Below are 16,609 nucleotides of genomic sequence, written 5' to 3'. Positions count from 1 at the left end.
CCACTGAGCTATTACCTTCCCCTCAAGTATATTTTTATAGTTGTAATCGAACTATACATAAGATGACTCCTTCCCTTCTAACATTAATCACGTTGAAAAATTAATTTTTACATTGAAATAAAATGTATTAAATATGTTAATAATATGTATTACTAGGAGAGGTGACTTATTTACTTCTTTAAATATTTTGGTATTTTGGTATTTTCTACTTTTAAAATCAGAACAAATTTAATCCTAAAAATTCTCTTTGGTTCCATTTGTACCAATCCACCATTTCTGCCCCTAGATGTATCCACTATAGAAAGGCAAAGAAGTGTTATTTCCTAAGGCATTGTTCTAAATTGTTTATAGCAACATTATTTCATCTTGGTTGATGACCTTGGTTCCTACCCACCAAGAAAACTTAAGCAATCACAAGAGAACTTTCACAAGTTGTCTACCACCTGCCACCTACCAGACCTGCACTCAAACATTCGGCCTTTGTCCTTCAGCTCTGGAGGATGAAGTGGTCCTGTGATGGCCAGCCTGCAGCTGTACTCTCACTAGATCTTAACCCTCTCACCTATTCAAGAAAACAGCTCCGGAAGGAGGGTACAGCTCAAGTGGTAGAGTGCAAGATTAGCATGTAAGAGGCCCTGTGTTTAATCTCCAGTATATCCTCTAAAAATAAATAAACGAATCTAATTACCTTCCCCCTCCAATTAAATAAAAATAAAGAACACAGCTCCAGCAATTTTTCCCTCTCTGTCCTACATCAAAAAATTGTTTGCTTTCTGCCAAATTGTTCCCATCAACCTACAAATAAATATACGGTATTTACCTCATCTTTCAAAAAGCCTCTTAACCCCAACTTTCTGTCCAACTCCTATTCCTTTCCTTTTACAAGAAATCTCAGCAGAAGATATGTCTATACTCAGTGTCTACAGTTTCTCTCCCCTCCACCATTCCATCTTGAAACTGTCCGGTCAGTTTTGACCCCAGCATTCAAACTGAGACCATTCTCAAGGTCACCAGAGCCCACTGTGCTATTAAACCCTAAGTTAATTTCTCTGACCTCATCTTATTTGACCCAGCAAGATTTGTTTAGATGATCCCTCTCTCTTCCTTAGAATATTTTCTTCACTTGGTTTCCACTTGCTTGGCTCTCTTCCTATCAATTTTGGCTGCTCCCATTGAATCTCTTTTTCCGGTTCTACCTTAATTCACTTCTAAGTCTTTGAGGGCGCCAGAGCTTCACTGGGTCTCTCCTTTTTTCAGTCTACACTCACTGAAATGGTGATTTCATTCCATCTCATTACTTTACAAACCATCCATATGCAATCAGCTTTTAAATTTGCATCCCCAACTTGCACTTCTTCTCTGAACTCAAGACCCATATAAGCTTGCTGGACACCTCCATTTGGATACTTAACAATGCACCTCAAGCTTAAAATGTCTACAACAGAGTTTCCAAGAGTCACTCACCACCACCAAACACACACACACACACACACACACACACACACACACACACACACACACACACACATTTTTCTTGCAGTTTTCCCCATCTCAACTGACAATTCCATCCTTTGAGTTGCTTAAGCAAGTTTTGACTTCTCTCTCACACCGCACATCTGGTTTAGTCACCAAATTCTATTGGCTTTGCCTTCAAAATACATTCAGAAGGCGATCATTCTAGTCCAGTCCACCATGGGCTCTCCATTAGATTCTACAATAGCCTCACTTCTCTTCCTCTTTCTGGTCTTTCCCCACTTCAGTCTGTTCTCAAAGTGGCAGCTAAAGTGATCCTTTTATTTTGAAATAGGAGTCAGATTCTGTCACTTCTCTCCTCAAAACTTGGCAATGGTTGCCCTATCATTTGAAACAAAACCCCAACTCCTTCCTGTGACCTACAGCATCTTGTCTTTACTAACTGACTTCATGCCACTCCCTTCTACTCTTCTCTTGCTTCCTCAATCTGCTGCAGCCACATTGGCCTCTTTTCCCACCCTAGACCCTTTTCATGTCCTCTTTCCTCTGAAGGTGCCCCCTGATATCCCCAGGACCAGCTTTCCCATTTCCTTAAGTGCTTACTCAAAAGTCACCTTCTCATCCAGCAATCCCACTCCTGGGCATGTATCCAGAGGGAAGTCTGATTTGAAAAGATACATGCACCCCAATGTTCATAGAAGCACTATTTACAATAGCCAAGACACAGAAGCACCCTAAATGTCCATCAACAGATGACTGGATAAAGAAGTTGTGGTATATTTATACAATGGAATACTACACAGTGATAAAAAAAAGAATAAAATAATGCCATTTGCAGCAACCTGGATGGACCTAGAGATTGTCATTCTAAGTGAAGTAAGCCAGAAAGAGAAAGAAAAATACCATGTGATATCACTCATATGTGGAATCGAAAAAAGAAAAAAGAAAAAAAGAGGACATTAATGAGCTCATCTACAAAACAGAAACAGACTTGCAGACATAGTAAACAATCTTATGGTTACCAGGGGAAAGGGGTTGCAGAGGGATAAATGTGGGAGTTCGACATTTGCAAATGTTAGCCACTACATATAAAAATAGATTAAAAAAACAAATTTCTTCTGTATAGTACAGGAAACTATATTCAATATCTTGTAATAACCTTTAATGAAAAAGAATATGAAAATGAATCTATGTATTCATAGATTCTGGGAATTCATAGATTCAGTGACTGGGACATTGTGCTGTACACCAGAAATTGACACATTGTAACTAACCGTACTTCAATTAAAAAAAAATAATAAGTAAGGCCAAAACTGGAATAATTTACATGTGACGTGACCGAGAAAAGCAGAACTAACCTGGATACCACACTAGTATTAGAAGAGCCTAAATGGTGTTACCTTATTTTTAGTGGCCCATGGGGTAAATAAACACCACAGTTTGCTTTTAAATTATAAAAAATGAGATTATAAAAATGTGACTGTTAAGATACTTTCACACGAATGTATCAGTACAACCAGCTAAATGTGGCTTAAACTTTAAATAATTTATTTTTTTCACATAACAAAACAACTAGACATAAGACAGTTTGTGACTAAATCTTTTTTTTTAAGTAACCCAGTGATTTGTATGTACATTGTAATTTGAGAAACACTGCAACCTGAGAGATTTTCCCTTAAATCACATTAAACCTCGCTTGTTACCAGGAACGGAATTACTGATGGTTCTCAATTCTGGCTGCAATTTCAAGTCACCTTAGGAAATCTTTGCCAACTCCAAGGCCACTAAGATTTTCTCCTCTGCTTTCTTCTCGAATTTTTATAGTTTTAGCTTTTACATTTAGGTCCGTGATCCATATTGAGTTATTTTTTGTAAACTATGTAAGATTCAAGGTGTAATTTTTTTTTCCCATAGCTATCTAAATGCAACTCCAAAATCACAAATTATAAAAGAAAAAATTCCATAAGTTGTACTTTATCAAAATTAAATTCTTTTGCCTCAAACACATGGTTAAGAAAATAAAAAAGCAAGCCACTAATTATGAAAAATATTGAGAAAACAATCAAACCAACCAGAAAAGTGGAGAGGCGGAGTAATTTTGCAAGACAGTTGGTCAATGGCATGAAAAAAGAAAGAGGAGAGGAGAATGTTCTAGATTATAAGAGGCTTAAGAGACATAATTAAATGGTTTGAGCAAATCAAGCATAAAGACACACTGGGAACAACTGAGAAAATTTAAATATGGGCTGGGTATTAATCAGTATTTCTTCAAGTTAAGAAGGTGTGTTGCCCAATTTATTGCAGACCATTACATTTGTAAAATAAAATTAAATTAAATTACTAGAAAAATGAAGTAAAAGAAAGATGTACAACAAACCAGGTCTGTGGTTTTTATTGTTATTAAAGTCAAGAGACATAAAATTATCCTATGAAATTGTTGTATTTACTTATAAAAGCTTACTCTCTGTTTCTTTACTCATTTCTTCACAGACAAGTAGCAGTGTATGATCCATGCATCACATTTTATGCAGCAATGTACTGGATAATATTAGGAATTATTATTAATTATGTCAGGTTTGATGATGGTACTGAGACAGGGGGAAAAAATCCCACGTTTCTGGGAAAAAAAGATTGTACTGAAGCTATTATAACAAGTAGCCACCACAAGTGGTTTTAAATCTTCTTGATCAATAAATGATAGCTCTATAACCCTGGTGACAAATAACCACCAGAACTAGTTTTACATCTGTTTAATCAATCAATCACCATTTGCCTCAATCCAATTTGTGATCTAATCCTTCTGTGACAGTGTCTTGCTTCCGAGTCAGTGAATTGGGAATTACTCCAATGAACATGCTTCTGAAGGCCAACCAGTCAGCTCACTTCAGTAACTTCCTCAGCTCTGAAAACCCAGTCCCACCTCTAAAAATCCACTAGTCTCTGAACTCCACTCTTCTCAAATACCCTCTCTAAGATCAACGATCTGTCCTACCCGGATATATTGTCCCTGACCAGAATACCACCTGTTTACTTACTAGTAATAACTACAGCTTTGCATTTCAAATGTTAATGGTCTCATCCTTTGACAATAGATAAGAAAGCATCTTGATATGTCAGAGATGCTTATCAAAGTATTCAGATATAAAATAAAATGATGACTTGTTTATTTTGATATGCTTTAGCAGAAAAAAAAAGCAGATATGACAAAATGCTGTTAAACCTAGATGATAGGTCTATTAGGGTTCATTATACTAGTCTCTACTTTTCTATATGTATGAAATTTTTCATAACAGCATTGTTTTTAAATAGGCACATCTCCTTTCTGAAAAAAATTAAAGAACAACAGAAAGAAAAAATATAGCATTGCTGGGTTCAATTTTTCATTCAATAACTAATCAGAGAAAAATTAAATCAAGCCCCACGGTACTCCAAGTCTGCAGATTTCCTTGTCTTCTCTCTCCACTTCTGATGCTCTGATCCACTCTGATGCTCCCTCATTCTTTGAAGAATACCGTGGTCCTACAGAATAGGCTCCTCAGCTTCCTTCTTTTGTCTCACACTTTCGTCTTTATCCTTGTACCTTCATCTTTGCCTGTTTTTTTTTTAATTTATCTTATTTATTTCTGCCTTAGAAGAAAAATAAAATAATTCTTCTTTTCCATGACTAACTGCTTTGTGCAAATGATTCCACCCCTCCTGGCATGGTCCTTGTATTTTCTACATCATGGCCTCTTTTACCAATCTACAAATGTGCTTAAGACAAAGGTTCCCTAACTTCCTTGGTTTACGGTGCCCTAACTCTAAAACAAAATGCACAGGGGTTCCTGTTCACACTTAGAGCTTTCAGAAGAAATAGGTCCTCTAAAAAAAGAAGCTCCCCAGAGAAATCTGAAATGCAAAGGACGGAGTTGGACCAGCTTAGTCCATTCTGTTGTTCGCCCCTGCCAACCTGCAGACTGTCCTTCTAATGCTCTCCTAGGGGGTTCTGAGCTTCATTTTTAAAAGGAAGAAATTCTGTGCTCTAAACATGGAAATGGGTTTTCTGCTTCCAAGTCTTCATATTTGCCAAAATCAAATTTGGACAAATGAGAGAGAAAGAGCATGAACCTACTCAACTTCTGTAGGCACCACTTGCCAAAGAGACTGTCTTTTCTCCACTGTATATTCTTGCCTCCTTTGTCGAAAATTAATTGACCATAAGCGTGTGGGTTTATTTCTGGGTCTCTATTCTGTTCCATTGATCCATGTATCTGTTTTTGTGCCCATATCTTGTTGTTTTGATTACTGTAGCCCTGTTGTATTGTCTGAAGTCTAGGAGGATTATGCCTCCTGCTTCATCCTTTTTCTTTAGTACTGCTTTGGCAATTCTGGGTCTTTTGTGATTCCATATAAATTAAATTCTTTTTATTTAAAAAAAAGAACAGTTCTCTGGAATGCGATACAAAATTCAACAATATTCTGGCTGTCATTTTTGTCATACACATGTCTCCTATAGAAGTTGACACAGCTCCTGTACTTTAATACAGAACTCAGAATTGTTAAAAATTATTTATACTTATTAATTTATTCAAACATCTCTTTGAAAATCTTTGAATAATTCTTTTGGATTATCATTGCAGATTTTACAATTTCCTGGCTTTAAAAGTTTTTTAATGTAAATTTGCACATGGAAGAGAGAGGAACTAGTAAAATGAACCCCCATATACACATCTAGACAGCAATGGTTAACAATCTGCCATATTTGCTTCAGCTATATTTTTTTTCTGATTTTTTTTAAAAGGCAAATTTCAACATCATGACATTTCACTCCCTAAATACTACAGTTGTCATCTCTAAAAATTAAGGATATATAACCACAATCCCTAGCAAATTAACATTATTCCTTTATATCATAAGATACCCAATCCATATCTAAATTCTCCATTTGTATCACAGGCGGCGTCCTTTCTAGTTGGTTTGCTCAAAATAGCATCCAGTGAAGGCCCACACATGGCATTTGTTACATCTCTTCAGCCTTGTGGAATCTGGAACTGTTTCCATCCGCACTTTTCCTTCCATGATGATGACTTGCTGAGGAGGCTGAAAGAGTTGTCTGGTGGAGTTTTTTGCCTTCTGGAGTTGTCGTATTGCTTCCTTATGGAAACACAGAATTTATTCCTAGAATTAAAGGTCCCCTAAAATTTAGATCTAAAGGCTTAATTAGATTCAAATAAATATTTTTTTTGAAGACTACTTCAGAGGTACTTCAAATTGCATCATAACAGGATATTCATACATCTGGTTGCCCCGCTGTTTGTGATGTGAAGATTGATTCCTAGATTTGAATAGTGACAGCTGGATTCTTTCTATAAAATACAACAGCTTTACTGAAATATAATTCACGTACCATACAATTTATTGACTTAAAGCATGTAATTCAGTGGTTTTTAGTATAATCACAAAGTTGTGTAACTATCACCACAAACATTTTTAGAAAATTTTCATTATCCCTGAAAGATACCCCATAGCTATTAGCAGTCACCCTCAGTTCCCAACCACCCACCCTAGTAGGCAAACACTGATCTACTTCCGTCTCTATAGATGTATCTATTCTAGACATTTCATATAAATAGAATCACACAATATATGGTAACATCCTGATTCCTGCATTGTAAAATTGCATCCTTCTTTTCCCCATGACTAGCAAATAATCCGTCAAGTCAAAAGTTACTTAAATAATGAAAACTCCTTTTCTAATAGTGAGAAAACAGATACACACATTTTCTTTTAATTTTTATTCATTTATTATTTTTAATGTCTTTTTTAATATCTTTTTTTTAAATGAAGGTAATGGGGATTGAACCAAGGACCTCGTGCATGCTAAGCATGTACTCTACCGCTGAGTTATACCCTCCCCGCCAACATTTTAAAAAATTAAGGCATTAATGTCAAAAATCCTTAAGTAATATTCAACTATCTTTGATCTATAGAACTTCTTGTCTCGTTGGACTTCCAATCTTTTTACTATGACATGATGTAACATTTACAAGTGCAAAAGAGGAGGGAGACGATCTTTGGAAAAAGATAAGTTGTCTGAGAGACTACCAGAATCAGAAAGATGACTTTCCACTGCACTTGTGTTTTTCTTCAGCTCATTTAGTAACATGTAATTCCAAAATAATTCATAGAGGTACTCAATATTTACCTTTCAAATATTTAAACTAGTGGCTCTCTCTCTCTAACTTAATTGCACATTAGAATTACCCAGGGAATTTTTAAAGACTTACAATGCCAATGCTCAGGTTCAACTCCAGGCCAAATACATTAGCATCTTTGGAAGTAGTATGAACACTTGATAGTGATGCTTGTGTACTTAAATTTATATCCCCCTCAAGAGGCACATAATGTCAAGTCCCATAATGAGTGATGCTAAGTTTCATCACCAAATGAAACTGGTAACTACCAAATAACTCCAGTTTAAAGGTACATTTCTGTTTTGCATTAGCAATTAATCTGCGGAGTGATATTTTAGAAACTTAGAAAAAATTTTCACCCAATGGTTTTAGAATTCATTAATAATTCTTCCACTATGAGGTGGCAAAGTGGTGATTTTCTAGTTCTAGTATTCTTGTCTAATTTGTTAGCTTGCATTCTTCTGTAAAGAAGGAAGATTCCAACTCTCTCTCGCTGCTTTTTAAGTATCCACTAATGGATGCATGGATTGTTTGTTCTGTGTTACTTTCAGTTATTCTATGCCATTACAGGCATTATTTTGATGCTAAAATTGTCCTGAGTTTGTAATTGGGGATCTCTTTAAGCCAGCTCCTTGTCTGAATCCCAGGACCCCATGAATATGTTATTTTATATGGCAATAAAGACTTTACAGATGTGATTAAATTAAGGACCTTGAGGTGAGAGAATTACCCTGGATTATTATGGCTGGGGTCCTTAAAACAGATAACCTTTCCAAACTGTGATCAGAAGGAGATGTGACTACTGAAGAAGGGTCAGAGAGAGAAGCAATCCTGCTGGATATAAAGATGGAGGAAGTGGGCCATGAGCCGTGGAATATGGTGGCCTCTAAAAGCTGGGAAATCTGTTGCACTTTTTTTTTTTATTAGGAAAAAATGTCATAGTTTAATAGAAGATCATCATTTATGAAAATGCATACCAAAATACCGCAACAAATCGTCTTAAAGAAAAAGCACAATGACAGAAAACTGGATATACTACACCTTTCAAGAGCCTGCAGCCAGGCTAACTGGAAATCAACACATGACTCCCACCACCCCACACATGAGTATGTACAGGTTATATAAGCCAAGCTTTCAAAAACACACTGGAAGAGAAGGAAGAAGACACCTGTATTATCTACATGTGTTGCACTTCTTCACACTAACAATAAAATATCAGAAAAGGAAAGTAAAAAAAAAAAAAATCCCTCTTAAAATCGCATTAAAAAAAGAAAAAAACCTCGGAATAAACCTGACCAAGGAGGTGAAAGACTTACATGTCAAGAACTATAAAACATGGATGAAAGAAATTAAAGATGATTTAAAGAAATGGCAAGATATCCCATGCTTTTGGATTGGAAGAAATAATATTGTTAAAATGGTCATACAACCCAAAGCAATCTACATTTTTCATAGAACTAGAACAAATAATCCTAAGATTTATATGGAATCAGAAAAGACCAAGAATTGCCAAAGCAATACTGAAGAAAAAGAACAAGCTGGATCCCAGACTTCAGACAATACTACAAAGCTACAGTAACTAAAGCAGCACAGTATTGCCACAAAAACAGACCTGTGGATCAATGCAACAGAGAGCCCAGAAATAAACCCCCACACCTATGGTCAATTAATCTTCCACAGAGGAGACAAGAATATAAAATGGAGAAAAGACAGTCTCCTTGGGAAGTGGTGTTGGGAAAGCTAGACAGCTACATGTAAATCACTGAAATTAGAACACTCCCTCACACCATACACAAAAATAAACTCAAAATGGCTTAAAGACTTAAACATAAGGCAGAGCACCATAAATCTCCTAGAAGAGCACATAGGCAAAACATTCTCTGGCATAAATTGTAGCAATGTTTTCCTAGGTTAGTCTTCCAAGGCAATATAAATAAAAGCAAAAATAAATGAGACCTAATCAAACTTATAAGTTTTTGCATAGCAAAGGAAACCATAAGCAAAATGAAAATACAACCTACAGACTGGGAGGAAATATTTGCAAATGATGCAACTGACAAGGGCTTAACTTCCAGAATATACAAACAGCTCATACAACTCAATAACAGAAGAACAAACAATCCAGTCGAAAAATGGGCAGAAGACCTAAATAGACATTTCTCAAATGAAGACATACAGATGGCCAATAGGTACATGAAAGGATGCTCAATATCACTAATTATTAGGGAAATGAAAATCAAAACTGCAATGAGGTATCACCTCACACCAGTCAGAATGCCCATCATTCACAAGTCCACAAACGAAAAATGCTGAAGAAGGTGTGGAGAAAAGGGAACCCTCCTGCACTGTTGGTGAGAATGTAATTTGGTGCAGGCATTATGGAAAACAGTATGGAGATTCCTTAAAAAACTAAAAATAAACTTAGCATATGATCCATTCCTGGACATGTATCTGGAGGAAACTCCAACTCAAAAAAACACATGCACCCCAATGTTCATAGCAACACTAATTACAATAACCAGGACATGGAAGCTACCTAAATGTCTATCGATAGATGACTGGATAAAGAAGTTGTGGTATATTTATACAATGGAATACTACCCAGCCATAGAAAACAATGAAATAATGCCATTTGCGTTAATGGCTAGACCATTAATGGATGGACCTAGAGATTATCATATTACGTGAAGTAAGTCAGACAGAGGAAGACAAATATCACATAATATCACTTATATGTGGGATCTAAAAAAATGAGACAAACTTAAATAGACTCACAGTCACAGAAAACAAACTTATGGTTACCAAAGGGGAAAGGGTGAGGGGAGGGATAAATTAGGAGTTTGGGATTAACAGATACACACTACTATATATAAAATAGATAAACAAAAAGGCCCTACTGTATAGCACAGGGAACTATATTCAGTAGCTTGTAATAACCTGTAATGAAAAAGAATATATACATATGTATACTGAATCCTTATGCTGTACACCAGAAACTAACACAACATTGTAAATCAACTATACTTTAATCAAAAAAAAAAAAGCAGTTATCTTCAAATTTCTCCCAGAGTCACTGTTCACCCAGCCCTGTGCCCAAGAAGGCTGACTTATAAGGACTGCCACAGTGCCTCCCTCGCCCTCTGGTTTCTGATTGAGTTCAGCCACAGGGGCCACTGTAAGAGATGAGCAGAAGAGAGGAGAAATTTATTTCCTTAGGTCCCTCTGTATTAGCTTATCTCCTGTTGGCTGCATCTTCTACTGAAGGCTACAGTCCTGTCAGCTGGCCTCTTAAACACCTCATTCCAGGCTCAAGCCTTGGGTGGTAAGGGCTCCCACCGGTGACCTGGCACAGGCTACCGCACCTTTCCATGTTGCTTCGCCCAAGCTCCACCCTTGCCTTTGATCAGACTTACACTTGTTAAAGATCTCTCTGGTTGCTTTAAAGTATGAACTGGAGAGATGGTGATACAGGGCAAGAGGAAGGGAAGCGGAGAGATGGTGATACAGGGCAAGAGGAAGGGAAGCAGAGAGATATTGACAGTTCAAGCCAGAACTGACCTGAAAATCTTGAATTTATGAACGCTGTCTGAGAAACACAGGACTCCGAGCTCCCTTTATTCACTCAATGTTCTCAATAACTAGCTATGTGCCAGGCACTATTATAGGCACTCAGGATAGACAGATTAAGCATTACATAATGTGTACTATACAAAATAAATAAACAAGGTTCTACTGTTTGACACAGTAGGGAATTATATTCAATATCTTGTAATAACCTATAATGATAAAGAATACGAAAAAGAATATATATGTATGTATGACTGAATCACTATGCTATACACCAGACACTAACACAACATTGTAAATCAATTCTACTTCAATTAAAAGAGATTACATAGTACGTCTGAAAGAGGAAAGTGGTAAGGAATAATGAAAAAAGCAGAGGAAGGTAATAGGGTTGGGCGTACAGAGGCGGCAAAAGAGGGTGCAATTTTAAATAATCCATCAGGGGAGAAGGTGACATTGGAGCTAAGGTTTGAAGGAGATGAAGAAATGAGCAGAAATGATTCCAGGCAGAGGAGAAAGTCAATGTAAAGGCAGCAACGTGAGGGCATGTGTGACCGCGCCAGAACAGCAGAAGCCAGAGGAACTGGAACCCACGGGCCTGGGGATGAGTGGAAGGAAATGAGGACAGAGAGGCTGCAGAGTCATGTCATGCAGGGCCCTTCTTGGAGATCTGTTTGGACTAGAGGCAGCAGAGAATGGGGAACGGCTTTCCTGTGTGGTTCAACTCAGCCTTCACGTTGGGAGAAGGGGAGTGCTCTCGCACAGCCTCCTCCTGTCCACTGTTCCGTGACTGATGAGAGGAAGTCTAGTAATCACTCTTAGTTTCTCAGAAGGCATGAGAGCTGTCTAATTGTATCTATGCAGTGTCTAGCCAGAAATGCTGCCCTAATTCTCCAATGTCTAAAATGTTGACATCCTAGAGAAGAAAACTGAAATTGTACCACTCACCCTGCAGGAGTATTGGCAGCTAAGTCACTTGGGGTCGCCATGGCAGCAGCATGCCTACAGGGATGGCCGGAGGATGGGCTTTGCGGCACCAGGTCAAAGCTATTGATTTTCTGTTCCACTGAGGAAGATGTTTAATTGTATTTTGGGGATTCCTTTGGGAGAGAAAAGAAAGAAAAACAATCTCTCTTATTACTGTCTCTACTTGTGAGCAGTACATTTCAAATAAATCTTTTCTTTTAAAGCTTTTTATTATGAAGAATTTCAAGCATATACAAAATTAGAGAGGATAGTATATTGAATTGTGTACATGTATTCATTAGCCAGTTTCAGTAATGATCAACACACAGCCAATTTTATTTTTCCTATTTGTCTAGCTGTACATTTTTTTCCTGGGGTTTTAAAGCATATTCCAGGCATCAAGCTGTGTTTTGCACTTAACTATATGTCAGACACTATACTAGATGCTTGAAATTCAGCAATGAAAAAAAAAGTATATAGACAAAAATCCCTGTCCACAAAAATCTCACAGCTGAGGGAGAAAGACAATAAATAAAATCAACAAGTGAATTTCATGGGATGTTGGGTGGTAAATGTGATGGGGAAATATAAGGCAGAGGTGGGGAGGGAGAATTCAGGGGCAGGGGTTACAACTTTAAATAAAGAAGTCAGGGTATGTATGGTGAACATTGGGATGCACTGCTCAGATCCCACTTTAGGACTGAAAATCTTATTTCTCCAGCTCCTGAAAAGAACGACCTTGTCCAAGGTCACAACTCCTTCCTGGGGAGGCCTACACTCAATGACTGATCTATGCAGGAGTCTAAGGGCCTACATCTCTTGCCCCCAATTCAGGACAGCTCTAAAGAATCATCTCATCATTAGACTTCCTTGTGGGATTGACTAAAGCATCCATTGAGCTTGTATTGGTTCCATTTCTCCTTCTGGCAAATCCTACATCCTTCCCATTTTTTCTCTTCCATAGGTGTTGATTCAAGAGAGTACCCTAAAAACTTCTTGCATGCTAATCTACATTTCAGAATCTGTTTCCCAGGAAACCTGACCTGAGACAGTAGGCCTTCCTAAGACCATGATTTCTTAGCAAAGATACAGTCTGTGTAAGGGATTAAGTGCTGGGACTATCTGGAGGAAGAACATTCTGAGAAGAGAGAACAGCAAGTGCAAAGGCCCTGAGGCAGAAGAAGGCATGATGGGTTTGGGGACTGGGAAGGAATCTAATGAGGCTAGATTAGAAACAGTAAGGGGGAAGCAATTAAAGACTAAATCAGAGATGCAGTGGGGAGTCAAATAGTGTAGAGATAGACCATTTAAAGACTTGGCTTTTTCTCAGAGTGAAGTAGAGAGCTTGAGAATTTCCCAAAAGATCCCTGTTCCTCCCATCCTCCCCGAATCTGCCTCAAAAGACTCAACTCTCTAGGCATCATGGTACAAACAAGTTAAGCGAACAACGGAAAAGTCTGCCATCCAGCCTCCTTCTCCTCCTTCCCAAACTCAGATTCAGTGCTGGCACTTTGCACTCTGTAGGTGGCCTATCACATCTTGTCATCTTGTGGGCCCATTTTCTTTCTTTCTTTTGTTTTTGTTTTTGCTTTTGTTTTTCAGTTCTCCACAGTGTCTTCATCTTATATAACTGAAACTTTGTATCCCTTGGCCAATATCTCCCCATTTCACCCTCCTCCCAGCTCCTGGCAACCACCATTCTACTCTGTTTCCTGTGAGTTTGACTAGTTTAGATTCCACATATAAGGGACATTATGCAACATTTGTCTTCCTGCATCTGGCTTATTTCACTTTGCATAATGTCTTCCAGTTTCATCCAGGTTGTTGCAAATGGAATGATTTCTTTCTTTTTTAAGGCTGAATAATATTTTATCACATAGATCTCACATTTTCTTTATTCATTCAACTGTCCACAAACACTTAGGTCTTTTCTGTATCTTGGCTATTGTGAGTAATTCTTGGATGAACATGGGGATGCCAGTATCATTTTGAGATCCAAATTTCACTTCCTTTGGATACATTTCCAAAAGTGTGATTGCTGTATCACACAGTAGTTCTATTCTTAATTTTTTAAGGACCTGCCATACTATTTTCCACACTGGCTCCACCAATTTACATTCCCATCAACAGTACACAGGGTTCCCTTTTCTCCACATCCTCACCAACACTTGTTATTTCTTATCTCTGTGATGACAGCCATTTTGACATTTGAGAGGTAGTATCTCACTGTGGTTTTGATTTGCATTTTCCTGATGATCTGAGAAGCTGAGCATCTGTTCCTGTATTTGTTGGTCACTTGTACGTCTTTGGAGAAATGTCTGTTCAGGTCCTTTGATCATTTTTAAATTGGATTATTTGGTTTTTGCTATTGAGTTGCAGGAGTTTCTTATATATTTTAGATATTCGTCTCTTATCAGATGCATGGTCTGCAAATATTTTCTCCCATTCTGTAGGCTGCCTTTTCACTCTGTTGACTGTTTCCTTTGCTGGGCAAAATCTTTCTGGCTTGATGCGGTCTCATTGCTATTTTTGCTATTGTTGCCTGTGCTTTTGGTGTCAAGTTCTTCAAAGAAAGACCAATGTCAGGAAGCTTTTCTCCTGTGCTTTCTTCTATTTTCAATTTAATTTAACTTAGTTTTTTAAATTCTTATGTTTTATTGAAATGTAGTCAATTTATGGCATTAGTTTCAGGTGTAGGGTCCATTTTCTTTATTCATACCCTCCTTTCATTTCCATGCTCTCACTTTCCTTGTTTTAGTCTTTTTATTTGCTCATTTCCATCATCCTTGGTTACTTCAACTTTGCTCTGATGGTGTATTTCCAGATTCCACATTTCTTTTTTGAGCTATACCAGCAGTCATCTCTAGTGCTGGCATCCTGTGTCAGTATTTTTCACAGAAACAGATCCATGCAGCTGCGAGGGCCTTTGCCAGCTCTGGTTCTCTATTTGTAGGCCTTTCATGAATATCTCTTCTGCAAGACTACTCTTTTGTAAAGAAAATGCTGAGTGGATAATCATACTGACAGAGTGACTAACAGCTCTTGAAGGAAATAGCAGCTCCTGGCACCAAAAGACTGTCATGATCCTCCAATATGGGACAACCATCATAGTCACAGCATCGGACGACCTAAGGTAAACAGGAAACCCTCCATCACTTCATTTATTTTCTTAAGCAAATGTATTTCCAGACACTGCAAAAGGGCTGAGAAATGAAAGATGATTAAGACGAGATTCCTTCCCTTGAAAAGTTCACAGTTTAGTGGGATAGACAGCTAGATATGTAAGCAGATAATTACATTGAGAGATAACGACTTTATAAATATATGTATAAAATATTTTCTTAGAAAAACATACACCAAAAGGAAATATACCAAAAGTTAGCAGTGGTTATTGCTATCAGATAATTTTTTTCCCTTTTTGCATACTGTATTTTCAGAATTTTTCCCTCAATGTATTTTTACTATTTTTGAAATAACGAGAAAAGAAACATGTACATAAAGCAGCACAATGGGATACACACTATATTGGAAGTGTGCACAGTATTCTAAGGAAGCAGCTAGCTTGTCTGGTGAAGTCAAAGACAATCTTGCAACATTTACCTTTCCAGTCTTACATGTGTCTCTCACATGCTAACCGAATGGAATGCATGGCCTTGTTTGGATCCTAGTCTAAGCAAACCATCTGTAAAAATATAAGGCAAGTGGGAAAATTTGCTCTCTGACTGGATATTTGATGATACTAAAGTAGTAGTAATATTATGGGGTATGATAAAGGTATTGCAAGAATACTGAGAAATAATAATCCTTATCTTTTAGGTAAACACACTGACGTACTAATGAATGAAATGATATAAAGTTTGGGATTTTTGTAGGTAAATAATTCATTGGTTGAAAATATAAAATAAAAACAGTAAAAACAGTGGTCATGAGTTAATGATCATTGAAGTTGGGTAATGAATTCATGGAGTTTATTTCAGTATTTTCATTCCTTTTGTGTTTGTTTAAAATTTTCTATAATTAAACATGCAATAATAACTAACATAAAATTTTTATCCAATAAATATAAACATCCTTCAAATAGCTCTATCTTCAAGACTCAGCTCAAAAGGCATCTTCTACACCAGTGAATGAGCACACAACAATCAATCCATGTATGTGTTAACACATACACAAGCAGCGTTGATAAACTCACTGTGCATTGTATGCTGTCTATTTTGTGTGTTTGTCAAGGACACTTGCCTTGCAACTTGAACATGTTTTATTATTCGATATCTGTAGTGTGCTTACATATAATAATCAACTATTTTAATATTTTATTTCAAAAAAGAGATCTCTTTGAAGCCTTTCATGACCATTCATTCCATTATTTGAGGGGAGGGATATAGCTTAGTGGTACAGTGCATGTTTAACATGCATGAGGTCCTGGGTTC

The 16,609-nt window shown here is 37.2% G+C and overlaps 1 long non-coding RNA gene across 1 annotated transcript in view; it reads right to left on the bottom strand.

Moving 5' to 3' along the window:
* Positions 1-4,819: 4,819 nt before the first annotated feature.
* The window catches only part of LOC135321272 (uncharacterized), a 47,486-nt gene continuing 35,696 nt past the window's right edge, over positions 4,820-16,609 (bottom strand). The window contains exons 3-4 of the long non-coding RNA XR_010380848.1: positions 12,162-12,313; positions 4,820-6,606 (exon numbers count right to left, since the gene is read on the bottom strand). This is a non-coding gene — a long non-coding RNA (uncharacterized LOC135321272). The remainder of the gene's footprint in view (positions 6,607-12,161; positions 12,314-16,609) is intronic.

This window comes from Camelus dromedarius, chromosome 5, assembly GCF_036321535.1.
Source record: "Camelus dromedarius isolate mCamDro1 chromosome 5, mCamDro1.pat, whole genome shotgun sequence".
In the NCBI taxonomy this organism is placed as follows: Eukaryota; Metazoa; Chordata; class Mammalia; order Artiodactyla; family Camelidae; genus Camelus; species Camelus dromedarius.
The sequence above is the reverse complement of the archived record's forward strand: the minus strand, read 5'-3'. Positions and strand labels throughout refer to the sequence as shown.